Genomic DNA, 18,484 nt, shown 5'->3' with positions numbered 1-18,484 from the left:
ACACTGGAGAAAAGCCCCATGTATGCAAGCAATGTGGGAAAGCCTTTAGTTCCTCCAGTTACATTCACACACATGAGTGAATTCACTCTGGTCAGAAGCCCTATGTATGTAAACAATGTGAGAAAGCCTTCAGAGTATCCAGTCATTTCAGTAGACATCAAAGAACGCACACAGGAGAGTGACCCAAATATTCACTCTGGGAATGCTTCGGTATCACAGAAGAATGCATAGTCGAGAGTGTGACTGTCAAAGCTTGGGGGAATGCTTGTACAAGTCTGGACCAATCACAGATAAAAAGAACTCAGTATGGAGAGAAACCTTGAATAAAAGAAAAGTGCAGCAGTCTTCATTTGCTCCCCATGTCCAGATGCAGTGATTACAACCTTGCAACTGTGAAAAGTCCAAGAAACTTGTCAGTTGTAACAAATATTTTCCACATCCTGGGAAAGTTCTACATGTACTGGAATCCTCTAAAGAAAGTAATATGAAGGTTTCAGTGCAAACAACGTGTGAGGCACACTCCAGAAAACACACAAGGGGAAGAAAGTTACCTAAAATTAAAAATATAATGTGTTTATCAGTGGCTCACTTTTTTGTGTGGGTCTGGGGATGGAATCCATGGGGGTTCTACCTTGAGCCACAGCCCCTGCTCTATTTTAAATTATTTATCTTGAAACAGGGTCTCACTGAGTTGCAGAGGGCCTCACTAAGTAGCTGAGGCTGTCTGCGAACCTCAAGCCTCCAATCTCAACCTTCCAAATGCTGGGATTACAAGCCTGTGCCACCACGCCCAACTAGCGGCAACATAATTTTAAATTTTCTTTTGGAAAGAGTGGATGAGTTTGATAGGTAAGGTGCTTAAAAATCTAATCAGGGCATTAATTCTTTTCCTCTTTCATTTATTACATTTCGGTCCCAGGTAAATTAATATCTTTTTTGCAGGCCAGGCATGGTGGTGCACGCTAAGTATACCAGCATTTGGGAGGTGGAGACTGGAGGACTGTAGTTAGCAGACAGCCTCAGCTACTTGGGGCCATTGCAAATCAGTGAGACTCTCTTTTTTTCTTTCTTTTTAATTTTTATTTATTTTCACATTTTTATTTTATTTTATTTTATTTTTTGTGGTACTGGGGTTCCTGGAAGCACTTTTATCTCTTGGCTACACTCCCAGACCTAGTATTTATATTTTTATTTGGAAACAGGGTCTCTTAAGCCAGTGCCGCTGGCTTCTAATGTGCCTGACCCTCCTGTCTCCACCACACAAGTGCGGGGATTACAAGCCTGTGCCACCACACCTGGCTGAGACCCTATTTCAAAAAATAAGAAAAAGGCTCAGCCGGGCATGGTGGCACCCTTGTAATCCCCGCCCTTGGGAGGCAGACACAGGAGGATCAGGCAGGTTTGAAGCCAGCCTCTCTGACTTAATAGACCCTGTGTCCAAATAAAAATATAAAAATAGGTCTGGGAGTGTAGTGCAGAGGTAGAAGGGTTTCCAGGAACCCCAGTACCACCAAAAAAAGAAGAAAGAGAGAAAACAAAACGACTAAAATATTTTTGGGGCCAGCCCGACAGCGGTGGGGCTGAGGGGATGGTGAATGCCGATGGCTCAAACAGAAGCACACGAGCCGGAAGTTGTGTCAAGCAGGAACTCAATTATTTTTCTCAGGCAACCCAATTTAAAGCAAATAACCGCAAGGGGGATTTCCAACAGGAAACTATTCTAGCCTATCATGTTAAAGGTCACTCTTGCACGCGCAAAGCACATAACTTGTAGCCAATCATTATACAATGCACAAGGGGTTCAGGAGCACAGAAGCATTATATGAGCCAGTAAGGCTCAACATTACCAAATTGGCCTAGCGGAGGCAAGGGGAGAAGTTACGCCCTCCATGTCCGCTCAGCGCTACAGGTTGCTGATTCATCGAAGTTCTTGTGGTTTTGTCGGGAGGTTGTGCAGACCCCAACACGCTTGGCGCTACGTTTAGCTGATTCGTTGGACGTGTTGTCGACTTTGAGCAGACCCCAACAAAATATGGGGCTGTGGGTATATCTCAATGGTACAAACCCCTTGATGGTAGAACCAATTCCACAAATTAATAAATAAAATTCATTTTGCAGTATTAGAGAAGTTTTTGATTTTTAGTTCTTCTCTATTTGTTGAGCTGATCATAGATGACCATATATGCCCTGTCGCAAAGCACAGGGTTCAAACTGACTGTTTCCAACTCTTCCCAGCCTGCTGATTGGGCCACTTCTGATTGAGCCTGTGGGTCAGCCCAGGAATGAAGATGGAAAGAGGCCAACACTAGCAACCTTACAGATCGTAAAACTCAGAAGGCCACAGGGTTGGGAGAGCTGGAGGAAAATAACCACCATCCTCTCACATAGATGGTACAAAGCACTGGCTGTTGGCCTGATTGCCTTAGCAACCAGAGAAGTAAAAGGAGATACACCACCCTTCAGCAAAACCTTCAGTTCTTCTAATAACCTTCAGAAGCATGAGTGAATTCACAGTGGAGAGAAGCCCTATTTGTGGAAGCAGTGTGGGAAAGCCTTTAGGTGTTAAAGTCACCTTTACAGACATGAAAGATCAAACACTTGATATAAACCCTATGTATGTATGCAATGTGGGAAAGCCTACTCTGATTCTTCTTATCCAAGAACACATGTAAAGCATCACACTGGGGAGAAACCCTATGTGTGTGAGCAGTGTGGGGAAGCCTTTATTTATTCCAAGCACCTTCACATACATGAGCGAATTCACACTGGGGAGAAGCCCTATGTATATAAGCAATATGGGAAATCCAGTCATTTGATTAGACATCAAAGAATTTAGCCAGGCATGGTGGCTCACCTTTGTATTCCCAGCATTCGGGAGGCTGACCCGGAGGATCGTGGTTCGTGGACAGCCTCAGCTACTTAGTGAGGCCCTCTGCAACTCAGTGAGACCCAGTTTCAAAATAAAGAATAAAAATAGGGCAGGGGGTGTGGCTCAAAGGTCAAATACCCCTGGGTTCCATCCCCAGACCCACAAAAAATAAAAAATAAACATCAAAGCACTCATACAAGAGAGTAACCCCAAATAGACACCATGGGGAGGCTTCACTATCACAGAAGACTGCATAGTTGAGACTGTGACTACCAACGCTTGGGGGAATGCTCGTAGAAGTCTTGGACCAATTAACAGATATGAAAGAACTCAGTCTGGAGAGAAACCTTGTATAAAAGAAAAGTGCAAAGCCGGGCGTGGTGGCGCACGCTTGTAATCCCAGCATTTGGGAGGCTGAGACTGGAGGATCGCGGTTCGCGCACAGCCTCAGCTACTTAGTGAGGCCCTCTGCAACTCAGTGAGACCCGGTTTCAAAATAAAGAATAAAAAATAGGGCAGGGGGTGTAGCTCGGAGGTCAAATGCCCCTGGGTTCCATCCCCAGACCCGCAAAAAAAAGAAAGAAAGAAAGAAAGAAAGAAAGAAAGAAAGAAAAGTGCAGAAGTCTTCAGTTGTTCCCCATGTCCAAATCCACAGTGATTAAAACATTGCAACTGTGAAAAGTCCAAAAAACGTGTCACTTGTAACATATTTTCCACATCCTGTGAAAGTTCTACATGTACTGGAATCCTCTAAAAAAAGTAATATGAAGACTCAGTGCAAACAACGTGTGAGGCACACTCCAGAAAACACAAGGGGAAGGAAATTACCTAAAACTAAGAATATATTGTGTTTATCAGTGTCTTACACTTAAATCTCTGGACTATACATTTTTTTTTCAGGTCTGGGGAATGGAACCAGAGGCATTTGACCTCTGAGCTACATCCCCTGCCCCTTTTTTAGTCTTTATTTTGAAGCAGGGTCTCACTAAGTTGCAGAGGGCCTCACTAAGTAGCTGAGGCTGTCCACAAACCACAATCTGCCAGTCTCAGCCTTGGGAAGGCTGGGATTACAAGCCTGTACCACCATGCTTGACTACGGGAAACCCAAGTTTAAAAATGTTTTGGAATTGTGTATGACTTTCCTAGGCAGGGTGCTTTAATTAGGGCATTAATTACTTTTCCTCTTTCAATTATTACTTTTTCATCCCAGGTAAATTGGAATCCATTTCGCAGGCCAGGCGTGGTGGTGCAGGCTAATAATCCCAGCATTAGGGAGGCTGAGACTGGAGGGTCGCGTTGGGAGACGGCCTCAGCTGCTTAGGGCCTTTGCAACTCAGTGAAACCCTGTTTCAAAAAAAAAAAAGACTAAAATATGGGGCTGTGGATATAGCTCAGTGGTACAACCCACCTGATGCTATAACTAGTACCGCAAATAAATAAATAAAATTCTTTTTGCAGTATTAAAGAGGTAGACTTTTTTCTTCTGTATTTGTTGAGCTGATCATAGTTAACCATACCATGGCCTGTCCCAAAGCAAAACATTCACTAGAAAGGTTCAAATAGGCTGCTCCCTACTCTTCCCAGCCTGCTGTTTGGACCTCTTCTGGTTGATCCCATGGGTCAGCCCAGGTATGACGGTGAGAAGAGGCCAACACTAAGATATGACAAACTTTAAAATCAGCAGGCAATGGGCCTGGGATACCTGAAGGAAGATAACCAGCATCCTCTCACATAGCTGCTACAAAGCCAGATGTTGGCCTGGCGCCTTAGCAACCAGAGAAGTAAGAGGAGATACGATACTCTATCATCAACGCAGCATTCCCGGGTCATCAGCTGCTCATTTTTGTTTCTGCCTCCGGTACCAGCCCTGCCCTGTGTCAGCATCTGCTCGTGTGTGGACATGGACCCTGGGGATGCTGCGGGCAGCTCTGCCCGGTGGGATTGACCATCACAAACCTTGGTAAAGAGCAGGTGTCGCACATCACTTCTCCGGTGGCTAAATGATTTGGTTCATGTTCTGGTGCCTTCAGGTTGTATGTGAGAGTCTGGGTCCTGAGATTTAACTTTGCACCACAGTTATCTGGATACCTCTGTTTAATGTTTTTCCCAAATGTAAAATGTCCTTTTTAATTTTATATATTTATTTATTTTTATTTTTGCAGTACTGAGGATGGAACCCAGAGGCACTCTACCTCTGAGCAACAACCCAGCAATATTTCTTATTTATTTATTTATTTATTTATTTATTTATTTATTTATTTATTTATTTGGCAGTACTAGAAATGGAACCCAGGGGCATTCTACCTCTGAGTTACACCCCAGCCCTATTTTTTATTCTTTTTTTTATAACAGGGTCTCACTGAGTTGGAAGGACCTAAGTAGTAGCTGAGGCTGTCCGTGAACCACACTCTTCTGTTTCAGTCTACCAAATACTGAGCTACCACACCTGGCTTTAAAACAGCCTTTTTCTATATAGCCCTGTCATGATCACCATCATCAAGTGAGTGATGCAGTGAACCCCCTAAAGACTTGCAGATTTTCACATATTGAGAGAGACATCTGCTCATGAGCACAGATCTAGCCCATCTTGATTTTTTTTTATGAGTGGATCAACATCTAAAAACATTCAGTTACTCCCCTGTAAGCACAGAAGGAAGCACGGGTGCTTCCAGGTGGCTGCTCTTCCTTCTGTGCCTAAGCTCACACTGGTCCCTCTGCAGCACATGCTGTTCCCCATCGCCTGCACACCCCTTGTCCTTCAGTGTCCTCCGGGGAAAATGACCCCAATTCCATGAGTTTGGTCAGATCCACACCTCCTCTGTCTATATTCTTGCAGGACACAGCCCTGTTTTCTAATATGAGGCAAAAGATGGATGACTGTGTTCTACCTCTCAACTGTACCATACCCCATTCCCCACTTTTTTTTTTCATTAGTAAACTTTGAACCTAGTGGCTTTCTACCTCTGACCTACACCCCCAGTCCTATTTTATTATTATTATAATTATTATTAATCATTTTGTGTGTGTAGTCTTGGAGGTGGAACCCAGAGGTTTTTCTACCTCTGGCCAAACTCCCTGACCTCTTTTATACTTTATTTGGAAACAGGGTCTAACAGTTTCAGAGAGCCTCACTATGTAGCTGAGGCTAGCTTTTTTTTTTTTTTTTTTTTTTTTTTTTTTTTGGTGGTGGTACTGGGAATGGAACTCAGGGGCCTTCTACCTCTGGGCTATACTCCCAGACCTATTTTATATTTTATTTGGAAACAGGGTCTCTTAAACCAGCTGAGGCTGGCTTCAAACCTGTGCGATCCTTCTGTCTCAGCCTCCCAAGCGTGGGGATTACAAGCATGCGCCACCACGCCCGGCTCCTGAGGCTAGCTTTGAACCTGTGAGATCTTCCTGTCTCAGCCTCCCAAGCACAGGGATTACAAGTGTGCGCCACCACGCCTGGCCTATTTTATTATTTTGAAACAGGGTCTCACTAAGTTGCTGATCGGGACATGAATCTGCCTTTCTCCTGTCTCATCCTCCCAAGTACTGCAATTATAATCCAGGGCCACCACACCTGGCTAACCTCAATGCTTTTTTTTAATTTTTGTTTAGAAACTGGATCTATTAAGTCATTCAGAGCCTGGCTTTGAACCTGTGATCCTCCTGTTTCAGCTTCCTAAGTACTGGAATTACAGGCAACACCACTATATCTGGGCTCATGCTCATTTTTTTTTTTTTTTTTTTTTTTTGCGGGTCTGGGGATGGAACCCAGGGGTATTTGACCTCTGAGCTATACCCCCTGCCCTATTTTTTATTCTTTATTTTGAAACCGGGTCTCACTGAGTTGCAGAGGGCCTCACTAAGTAGCTGAGGCTGTCCGCGAACCATGATCCTCCAGGTCTCAGCCTCCCGAATGCTGGGATTACAAGCGTGCGCCACCACGCCCGGCTGCTCATGCTCATTTGATATAGACACAGATTAGGGGCTGGGAGTCTGCAGTGATAAGAACAAAGAGATTCTCTGCCCTTTGCTTCTCCCGGTTCCCTTTGGAAAGCTCCCTGTTTTCACATGTGACAGGGTCAGAGTTGTGATAAGGAAAGCTCGAGGGTCCACAGAGCCTAGTGTCTCTGCCTCCCAGGTACTGGGATTGCAGGCATGTACCAAAATGCCCGGTTTACACACAACACTTCTGACACCAAACGTGTGAACTCTTTGCACACTATTACCTGGTCTCTACCTCTCCAACACCATGCAGGTGTGGAACATTGCCGCTGGGTTCTGACACTTCTAGAGCTGGTGTCTTGCTCCACAGGTTTAAGGGCTCAGTCCCTCAAGATGGCCCTCACTTCAGATGCCAGACACAGGATTAAGGGCTCAGGGACCATCGTTCCTGCCCAACTTGGGTACCATGCAAGATGCCACAGTCCTGCCCTCCAGCTTTCCCTTCCTGTTATAGTTGATCATGTGTTAAAATGACTCGCAGGACTCAGGAAAACCCCTTACTTACCATTACCTGTTCATGACAAGAGACAGAACCCAGGAACCTCAGCATGGACGAGGTTCATAGGCATGTGTGGAACTTCCAGGTCTCAGCTGAGTTCTCACATTTGTACACATGTGAGCCAGGTGTTATGGCATATACATTTCATCCCCATTCTTGGGAGCCTGAGACAGGAGGATCGCACAGGTTCTGCGCCAGCATCAGCTAGTTAGGCTCTCAGCAATTTAGTGAGACCCTGTTTCCAAATAAAATATAAAATAGGTCTGGGAGTATAGCTCAAAGGTAGAAAGCCCCTGGGTTCCTAACCAAGTAACACACACACACACACAAAAAGAAGCTGGTCGAGGTGGCACACGCTTGTAATCCCAGCATTCAGGAGGCCGAGACCTGAGGGTAGCACTTCGTGGAGAACCTCGGCTACTTAGTGAGGCCCTTTGAAACTCAGTGAGACCCGCTTTCAAAGCAAAGAATAAAAAATAGGGCAAGGGGTATAGCTCAGAGATCAAATTCCCCTGGGTTCCATCCCCAGAAACCACCCCCCCCCCAATAAAAAAGAAAAGAAAAGAAAACCTGAATCTTAGAGGAAGATTCTTTTGGTAGTCTCCTGGAAAAAGATTTATAAATTTTTCCATTTTCTTTAGGCCTGATCTTTCAGCTGACTCCACGTGAAAGTTTAGGTGTTGAAGGAGAGAGTTTCCATACTGCGAGGAGGGGCTGCAGGGCAGGTGAGCTCCCTGACTTCCTTCCTTTGTGCCATATTCCTTAGCACAATGACTGGGTCAAAGCTGGGCCTGGTGGCACAGGCTTGTAATCCCTGGGCTTGGGAGGCTGAGACAGGAGGATCGCACAAGTTTGAAACTAGCCTCAGCTACTTAGCGAGGCTCTCAGTAACTTAGTGAGACCCTGTTTCTAAATATAAGTTTTAAAAAATACATCTGGGAGTATAGCCAGAAGTAGGAAGCCTCTGGGTTACAACCCCAGTACCACCAAAAAAAAAAAAAAAAAAAAAAAAAAAAAAAAAGATTGGGTCAAAATCAGAGGCCTGGAGGAAGGTGAGGAACTTAAGGAAAGCTTGCTTAACAGTGCTGAAGCAAGCTCCATTCCAGCAGGGCTCCGTGTTCTTAGTCTGTGCCCAGCGTTGTCTCCGTGGGACGCTGTTGGACACTGAGCACATTCTTGGCCCCACTTCCAGGAGGAAGATGCAGAAAGAGCCCACTAAGTGCAGGAAGAAGCAGGTGCCGCTATGGAAAGCCCGGATCTGTTCCTGCTGAGACAAAAAGACCCCGCAGCTGGGCAGGTTTGGGGCTGGGGACCAAAGGAGGCCTGGGCAGAGCTGTGGTTGAGGCCATTTTGGCGCCTCTGAGCCTAGCTTGGATGGCTTCCTGGTCACTTAGTTCTAAGAGGAAGGGTCTGGATCACTAACCAATCAGGGGCTCCAGGCGCAGTGTGACTTGTCCAATGAGGTGTGAAGACAGCAGGGGCGGGGCCTGGATTACTATCCAATCAGAGTCTCCAACCCAGTGCGACCTGTCCCTTGACATCCTAGGGCAATAGGGGCGGGGCCTGGATCACTATCCAATCAGAGTCTCTAGGCCCACGCCAGCTGTCCAATGAGGTGCGAGGGCAGCTGGAATAGGGGCATCACCAACTTTCACAGAGTTTCTTTCACCACCGCCATATTTTGGCCTGAGTCTCAGCTGCGGTGAACATCCCTGCGTGCTTCAGTCTCCTTGGCTGGGGCAGCCGCTGACACCTGAAGCCCAGGAAGGACTCGGGGCGGCGGGAAGCCCGAGATGGTGAGGTGGGGACCTGGGTGGGGTGGTGTTGGGGAGATGGCGCCCGGCCTCCCCCAGCCCGGCCTCCGCCCTTGTCTGCGGCTCACTGACTGTGGCGGGCGGAGGGCGGCGGGTCCATTCCTCCCTGGTGGACATGATCCCCGAGGTGTCTAAGGGTCTGGAAGCAGCGTCCTGGTCTCCAGCCTGTCCCTCAGCGGGGCCAGGAAATCCTGAAATATCCTGACCTGAATCTGCATCACCAGACTTATCATGGGAGGGCCGCACGGGCACGTGGCTGGTGGGAGTGAGGGGAGGCGGGGCCTCTGCGCCATCAGAGAGAGAAGCCAGAAGGAAGGAAGAGGAGAGGAAGGCGACTTTATCATTGGAATATGAAAAAGTGAAAAGTGAGGGGGTGAAGCTTAGGGGTATAATGCCCTGGGTTGCATCTTCAATACCAAGGAAAAGAAAGAAAGAAAAGAGTAAATTTGAAGAGCCAGCGTGGTGGTGGTGCATGCTTGTAATACCAACATTGGTGAAGCTGAGACATGAGGATCGCGGTTACAAGCAGCCTCAGCAGCTTAGTGAGGCCCTGGGAAGCTCATGAGACCGAGGAATAATAAGCCAGTCATTGTGGTGCACGCTTGTAGTCCCAGGATTTGGGAGGCTGAGACAGGATTGGGTTTCAAGGCTCACTGAGACCCTGTTTCAAAATAAAGAATAAAATAATTGACCTGGGGGTGTAGCTCAGAGGTGGAATGCCCCTGGGTTCAGTTCATAGTATCGCAAATAAATAAAAAGAGGATACATATACATGGAATCATCATAGAGGTGAATAAATAGACTATTTTGGAGTGAATGTGTGGTACTTGGAATTGAATGAAGGGGTGTTCTACCTCTGATATACACTCTCAGCCATATTTACTTTTGTTTTTATGTATTTGTAAAACTGGAATTGAACCCAGGGCATTCTACTTCTAAGCTATATCCTCATATGAACCGCGGGCACGTGCGTGTGCGTGTGTGTGTGTGTGCGTCTGTGTGTGTGTGTGTGTGTGTGTGTGTGTGTGTGTGTGCGCGCGCGCGCATATGTGTGTATGATACCAGGGATAGAACCCTGGTGTCTTCAACCTGTGACCTGCATTCAAGCCCTATTTTGGGAAGGTACTGGGGATAAAACCTAGGTCATTCTACTTCTGATCTACATCCCCAGCCCTGTTTTTTGTTTGTTTGTTTTTTGGAACAAGGTCTCACTGAGTGGTAAACGCCCTTACTAAGTACTAACTGAGGCTGTCCTTGAACCAAGATCCTCCCATCTCAGCCACCCAAATGCTGGGATTAGAAGCATGAGACCAAGCCCAGCTCATGTGAGCTTCTTATGAAATTTTTAGAGCTCTGGAGTCATATGAATCTCACTCTTCATGCTAGCAATATGTCATTGTTTTAGGTGTTGGTGGCTTTTGAGGATGTGGCTGTGACCTTCACCCGGGAGGAGTGGGCTTTGCTGGATCCATCCCAGAAGAACCTCTACCGCGATGTGATGCAGGAAACCTTGAGGCACCTGGCCTGCGTAGGTAAGGGTGGCGTCGTTCCTTGCATTAGTCAAGCGGAGTGTGTGTGGTTCTTGCTCATCAGCGCTGTGGTACAATTTAAAACATTGAAAGGGAACATTTTGATAAATTCACCAGGCATCATTGTATTATTTATATCGTATACTCAGGTTAGAATTTAGTAAGTTTTAGCTGGGCGTGGTGGCGCACGCTTGTAATCCCAGCATTCCGGAGGCTGAGATCTGGAGGATCGCGGTTCGCGGACAGCCTCAGCTACTTAGTGAGGCCCTCTGCAACTCAGTGAGACCCGGTTTCAAAATAAAGAATAAAAAATAGGGCAGGGGGTGTAGCCCGGAGGTCAAATGCCCCTGGGTTCCATCCCCAGACCCGCAAAAAAAAAAAAAAAGAGAAAAAAAAAAGAATTTAGTAAGTTTTTATGGTTTGTTGTAACAATTAATAATGATCCTTCTGGGTCTACATTTTAGAGCAAGACCAGGAAGAGCAGAACATTAAAGATGACTACAAGAGTTCCAGGAGGAATCTAAGGTAATGTTCACTCACTGAAGAAAGCAGTGAGCCTGGTGGGACATTTGTTTTTCTGGTATTTGGAGGGGTTGAGACAGAAGGATCCCAAGTTCAAGACCAGCCTCAGCAACTTAGTGAGTCCCTGTTTCTAAATAAAATATAGAAAGTTCTTTGAGCTGTTTGTGGTGGCCTACACTTGTAATCCCAGCATTCTGGAGTCAGAGACTGGAGGATCGCAGTTCCCTGACAGCCTCAGCTACTTAGTGAGGCCCTCTGCAACTTAGTGAGACCCTGTTTCAAACTAAATAATAAGAAATAGAGCAGGTGGTGCAGCTCAGAGGTTGAAAGCACCTGTGTTCTATATGCAAACCCGCAAAAATAAAAAAGTTCTGTGGGTGTAGCTTGAAGTAGAGTGTCCCCGGATCAATCCCTGTAACCACTCAAATACCAAAATAAGAGAGAGAGAGAGAGAGAGAGAGAGAGAGAGAGAGAGAGAGAGAGAGAGATAAAGGATGTGGTTTTGCACACTTGTGATCCCAGCATCCCGGAGACTGAGACCAGAGGATAGCTGTTCACAGACAGCCTCAGCTACTTAGTGAGACCCACTGCAACTCAGTGAGACCCTGTTTCAACATAAGTATTAAAAGCTGGACATGGTGGCAACATGCTTGTAATCCCAGCATTTGGGAGGCTGAGACCTGTGGATCACCGTTAACGGAAAGCCTCCGCTACTTAGTGAGGCCCCTTGCAACTCAGTGAGACCTTGTTTCAAAATAAGAATAAATAATAGGGCAGGGGGTATAGCTTGGAGTTCAAATGCCTCTGGGCTCTATCCCCAGACCCACAAAAAGAAAAAAGAGGAATAAAATATAAGGCTGGGGGGTGTAGCTTGGTAGAAAGGAATGAATCTCAAGAAACTTAAAGTAGAAAAAAAATTAACAGGAGAGCAAATGATTCCATATTTGCAATTTAAAATGAATTTAATCTCAGATATATGCATACAGGTCGGACTTTTTTTTGGGGGGGGGTTGAGGATGGAACACGGGCATTGGCACAGAGGGTTTAGCTTGGACATGACTTCCAAGCTAAACCCTCTCCAGTTTGTAATAAAATTTTTAAGTTTTTTTGGTGGTAATGGGGTTCCTGGAAACCCTTCTACTGCCACTCCCAGACCCATTTTTTAAAATTTTTATTTGGAAACAGGGTCTCTTAAGCCAGCAAGGCTGGCTTCAAACCTGCATGATCCTCCTGTCTCCGCCTCCCAAGCTTGGGTAGTATAAGCATGCACTACTACGCCTGGCCATTATTCTTTATTTTTGAAACAGGGTCTCACTAGCCGGACATGGTGGTGCATGCTTGTAATCCCAGCATTTGGGAGGCTGAGACCAGAGGATCGGGGTTCACGGACAGCCTCAGCTACTTAGTGAGGCCCTTTGCTACTCAGTGAGAACCTGTTTCAAAATAAAGAATAAAAAAAAAAAATGGTCAGGGAGTGGAGCTCGGAGGTCAAATGCCTTGGGTTCCATCCCAACTCGCCAAAAATAAATAAATAAATAAATAAATAAATAAATAAATAGGGTCTCATTATGTTGCTGAAAACCTCACTAAGTAGCTGAGGGTGTCTGCTAACCACAATCATCCAGTCTCAGCCTCCCGAATGCTGGTATTACAAGTGTGCCCACCACGCCTGGCCAGGTTGAAATTTTCTAACTGTGAATCCAAAATTAGAAATATTTCAATATTAGAAACATCTCAAACATCAACTTGACACCTTCAGTCCAGTTTTTCTGATGACTAAATATAGATACCTGTTGTCACATGCACAATATTATGTATATGTCAGTGTTTGGTCATAAGGTATACATGATACAAAAGTAAGTTTTGTTTTTAGACTGGGACAAACTTTTGAGGTAGCTCACTATATAAGCATTTCAAAATCCAAAACAATTTAGTTGCTAATATTTTGCCTCTGTTTTGGTCAGCATAATGAAATAATTGATTGGGAAAGAGTATTATGAAACCCGGTATGAGTCAGGTGTGGTAGCTCACGTCTATAATCTCAACTCCCTGCAAGGCTTGAGCAGGAGGAACGTGAGTTTTCTGCAAGCCTATGGCAAACCCTGTCTAAAACTCATTGAAAATGAACAGGAAGGTGGAGCCGGCCTGTCATACCAGTACTAGGGAGGCTGAAACGGGATGGTCACACCCTTGAAACCAGACTGGCAATGATGAGGCTCAGAGAGTCCTTGATGAAACATAGACCCTGTTTCAAAATAAAAGGGCTGGGGCTGGGCTCCAGCTCATTGGCAGAGTGCCTCTGGGTTTAATCTTAATTTAAAAAGCTGGCTCTGTTGCCGGGTGAAGTGGCACACATTTGTAATCCCAGTGCTTGGGAGGCTGACACAGGAGGATTGCAAAGGTTCGAAGCCAAAGTCAGCTACATAGTGAGGCTCTCACCAACTTAGTGAAACCCTGTTTCCAAATAAGACACAAAATAGGTCTGGGAGTATAGCCTGGCAGTAGAAAAATTCCTGGTCTACCCCAGTACCACAGACACACATACACACACAAAAAGCTCTCTGTGACGGCACATACCTGTAATTACAAAAACTTGGGAAGCTAAGACAGGAATAGTGCACGTTTGAAGTGCTCAGCAAATTGGCAAGGCTTTGTGTCAAAATAAAAACTAAGCTACATGTGGTGTCACACACTGTAATCCCTGCTGTTGGGAGGCTGAGACAGGAGGATTTCGCAGGTTCGAAGCCAGCCTCAGCTGCTTAGTGAGGCTCTCGGCAATTAGTGAGACCCTGTTTAAAATAAAATATAAAATATATATATACCCGAGGTGGAAAGGTTCTGGGTTCCACCCCAAGTACCACAAAGAAAAAAAATTAAATGGAATAAAAAATAAAAGCCGGGCGTTGTGGCACCTGCTTGTAATCCCAGCCTTTGGGTGGCTGAGATCTGAGGATTATGGTTTGCGGACAGCCTCAGCTACTTAGTGAGGCCCTCTGCAACTCAGTGAAACCCGGTTTCAAAATAAAGAATAAAAAATAGAGTAAGGGGTGTAGCTTGGAGTTTGGATGCCCCTGAGTTTTATCTCCAGACCCACACACACACACAAAAAAAAAAAATGGACTTAGATTGTAGCTTATAGCTAGAATGCAATGGGTTCAATCCCAGAACAACAACAACAAATGGCTGTGGATGTAGCCCAGTAGTAGAGTCGTTTTTGTTGTTTAAGTTGCTTAGGCAGGCCTTGAATCTGCAGTCCTCCGCTCTCAGCCTCCCATGTCCTGGGATTCCAAGCATTCGCCACTCCGCTAGGTAGGAAAATGATGGTATATTATGTATAAGGCCTTAGGTTCCATCACAAGTAGCACAAAATGAAAGAGGATAGAAAGAATGATTAAAGGAGAAAGGCCTGCTATTAATTCTACTGCTTTGATAATAATGCTCCTAGATAAATCCTGTAGATCTTTGGTTTTGTTTGTTTTTTTAATGTGGGTCAGACAGTGGAACCCAAGGGCATTCAACCTCTGAGCTACACCCCCTGCCCTATTTTTTATTCTTTATTTTGAAACTGGGTCTCACTGAGTTGCGGAGCGCCTCACTAAGTAGTTGAGGCTGTCTGCAAACCACAATCCTCTGGTCTCAGCCTCCTGAATGCTGGGATTAGAAGCATGCACCACCATGCCTGTCTCTGTAGATCTTTTCTGCCATTAATGTTAAAAAATTCCTACACAACAGAAACCAGTAAGTCTCGTGGAATAGTATTAATAAACACATCACTAGTAATCATCTTTTTCTCCATTTTTTACAGAAGTCAGGTGGTAGAAGGATTCCTTGAACCTAAACTTGGTAGTGAATGTGGAATACTCTTTGGCAGTTCTCCAGATCCTATCCCTAGGAAGAAAACTCCTGGAGTGAAAGCAGGTGGAAGGCAGATGTGTGGAGAAGTTCTCACTGGTCATTTATCCTTAAATGAGCCCCACAGAGCTCAGTCTGCACAGAAACCATATGTGAATTTAAAATATGGAAAGAAATCTGATAAACGTAAGAAACGGGGAGAAACCTTCAGTTCCCCCAAGAGCTTTTTGAAGCCTGAAGAAAATCACAATGGAGATAAACAGCATGAATGTAAGCACTGTGGGAAAGCCTTCAGTTATTCCAGTCACCTCCAAATCCATGAAAGAGTTCACACTGGGGAGAAGCCCTATGTGTGTGAGCACTGTGGGAAAGCCTTTAGTTCTTCTAGTTCCTTGAACAAACATAAAAGATCTCACACTGGAGAGAAACCCTATGTCTGTAAGCAGTGTGGGAAAGCCTACACTTATTCTTGTTACCTAAGAATACATGAAAAGCGTCACACTGGAGAGAAGCCCAATGTGTGTAAGCAGTGTGGGAAAGGCTTCAGTCATTCCAGTTACCTCCAAAACCATGAAAGAATTCACACTGGGGAGAAGCTCAACATGTGTAAGCAGTGTGGCAAAGCTTTCAGTCGTTCCAGTTACCTCCAAATCCATGAAAGAATTCACACTGGGGAGAAGCCCTATGTGTGTGAGCATTGTGGAAAAGCCTTCAGTCATTCCCGTTACCTCCATATCCATGAAAAAGTTCACAGTGGGGAGAAGCCCTATGTGTGTGAGCACTGTGGCAAAGCCTTTAGTTCTTGCAGTTACCTTCAGGTACATAGGCGAATTCACACTGGAGAGAAGCCCTACATATGTAAGCAGTGTGGGAAAGGCTTTAGTTTTTTTGGAAACTTTCAGAAACATAAGAGAATTCACACTGGAGTTAAGCCCTATGTGTGTAAGCACTGTGGGAAAGCCTTCGGTCATTCCAGTTACTTCCATATCCATGAAAAAATTCACAGTGGGGAGAAGCCCTATGTGTGTGAGCACTGTGGCAAAGCCTTTAGTTTTTGCAGGTACCTTCAGGTACATAGGCGAATTCACACTGGAGAGAAGCCCTACATATGTAAGCAGTGTGGGAAAGCCTTCAGAGCATCCAGTCATTTGATTAGACATCGAAGAACTCACACAGGAGAGTGACCCCAGATACACACTTTGGGGAGGCTTCACTATCACAGAAGAACGCATAGTTGAGAGTGGGACTGTCAAAGCTGGGGGAATGCTTGTAGAAGTCTTGGACCAATTCACAGATATGAAAGAACTCAGTATGGAGAAAATCCTTGAATAAAAGAAAATGTACAGAAGTTTTCAGTTCCCCATGTTCAGATGCACAGTGATTAAAACCTTGCAACTGAGAAAAGTCCAAGAAACTTGTCACTTCTAACAAATATTTTGCACATCCAGTGAAAATTACACATACTGGAATCTTCTAAAAACAAGTAACATGAAGACTTCAGTGCAACAATGTGTGAGGCACACTGCAGAAGACACACAAGGGGAAGGAAATTATCTAAAACTTAAGAATATATTGTGTTTATCAGTGGCATACACTTAAAGTAAATCTGGACTATGCATTGTGTGTTTTTTATTTTTTATTTATTTTTGTGGTACTGGGGGTAAAACCCAGGGGACTTCTATCCCCAGGCTATACTCCCAGACCCATTTTATATTTTATTTGAAAATGGTATCACTAAGTTATTGAAAGTCTCATTAAGTAGCTGAGCTGGCTTTGAGCCTGAGCAATCCTCCTTTCTCAGCCTCCCAAGTGAAGGGATTACAGTGTGCGTGGCCACCATGCCAGGCTAGTAATTTTTTTTAAATGATGAGGCAACATAACTTAAATTTTGTTTTGTAAATATTGTATGAGTTTGATAGGTAGGGTGTTTAACAACGGATCAGGTCATTAATTTTTCCCTCTTTCAATTATTACTGTTTAGTCCCAGGTACATTAAAGTCCTTTTTCAGAACAGGCATGTTGGCAAACACTTATAATCCCAACATTCGTGAGGCCTAGACTGGAGGATCACAGTTAGCAGACAGCCTCAGTTACTTCGTGAGGCCTATTGCAACTCAGTGAGACCCTGTTTTGAAATAAATTTTAAAAAATAGGTCTTTGTCTGTAGCTCAGTGGTACAATTCCTTCTGGGTTTTATACCCAATACCACCAAAAATAAATAAATTCCTTTTGCAGTATTAAAGAAGTAGACTTTTTTCTTTTTAGTTATTCTGTATTGTTGAGTTGATCACAGATGACCATACCATGGCCTGTCCTGATGCACAGCAGGCATTTGAAAGGTTCAAACGGGCTGCTTCCTACTATTTCCAGACTGCTGTGTGGGCCTCTTCTGTTTGAGCCCCTGGGTCAGCCCAGGAATGAAGGTGAGAAGAGGCCAACACCAAGAAGTTACAAACCTTAAAGCTCAGCAGGACACGGGCCTGGGAGAGCTGAAGGAAGATAACCAGCATCCTCTCACATAGATGCTACAAAGCATGGCTGTTGGCCTGGTGCCTTAGCAACCAGAGAAGTAAGCGGAGATACGACACCCTATCATCGATGCGGGGTTCCAGGGTCATCAGCTGCTCATTTCTGTTTCTGCCTTCAGTACCAGCCCTGCCCTGTGTCACAGTTGCTCGTGTGTGGACATGGAGCCTGGGGATGCTGCAGGCCGCTCTGCCTGGTGGGATTGACCATTCCAACTTGGTAAAGAGCAGGTGTCGCACATCACTTTTCAGTGGCTAAATGATTTGGTTCATGTTCTGTGTGCCATTCTGGTTGGACATGAGATTCTGGGAACTGAGATTTAGCTTTGTACTACAGATGTCTGGATACCTCTGTTTAATATCATTTTCAAAAGTAAAACAGCCTTAGCCGGGCGTGGTGGCACACACCTGTAATCCCCGTGCTTGGGAGGCTGAGACAGGAGGATCACACAGGTTCGAAGCCAGCCTTAGCTACTTAGTAAGGCTCTCAGCAACTTAGTGAGACCCTGTTTCCAAATAAAATAGAAAATAGGTCTGGGAGCATAGCCTAGAGGTAGAGAGGCCCTGGGTTCCAACCCCAATACCACCAAAAAAAAAAAAAAAAGTAAAACACCCTTTTTAATTTTTATTATTTTTATTTATTTATTTATTTTTGGTGGTACTGGGGGTGGAACCCAGAGGCTTTCTACCTCCGGGCTATACTCCCAGATCCATTTTATATTTTATTTGGAAACAGGGTCTCACTAAGTAGCTGAGGTGGCTTTGAACCTGTGATCCTCCTGTCTCAGCCTCCCAAGTGCAGGGATTACAAGCGTGCGCCACCACGCCTGGCAAAACAGCCTTTTATAATTTATTGATTAAATTTGGGGCAGCACTGAGCA

Source organism: Muscardinus avellanarius (assembly GCF_963383645.1).
Source record: "Muscardinus avellanarius genome assembly, chromosome: 18".
NCBI classification, from domain to species: domain Eukaryota; kingdom Metazoa; phylum Chordata; class Mammalia; order Rodentia; family Gliridae; genus Muscardinus; species Muscardinus avellanarius.
The sequence above is the reverse complement of the archived record's forward strand: the minus strand, read 5'-3'. Positions refer to the sequence as shown.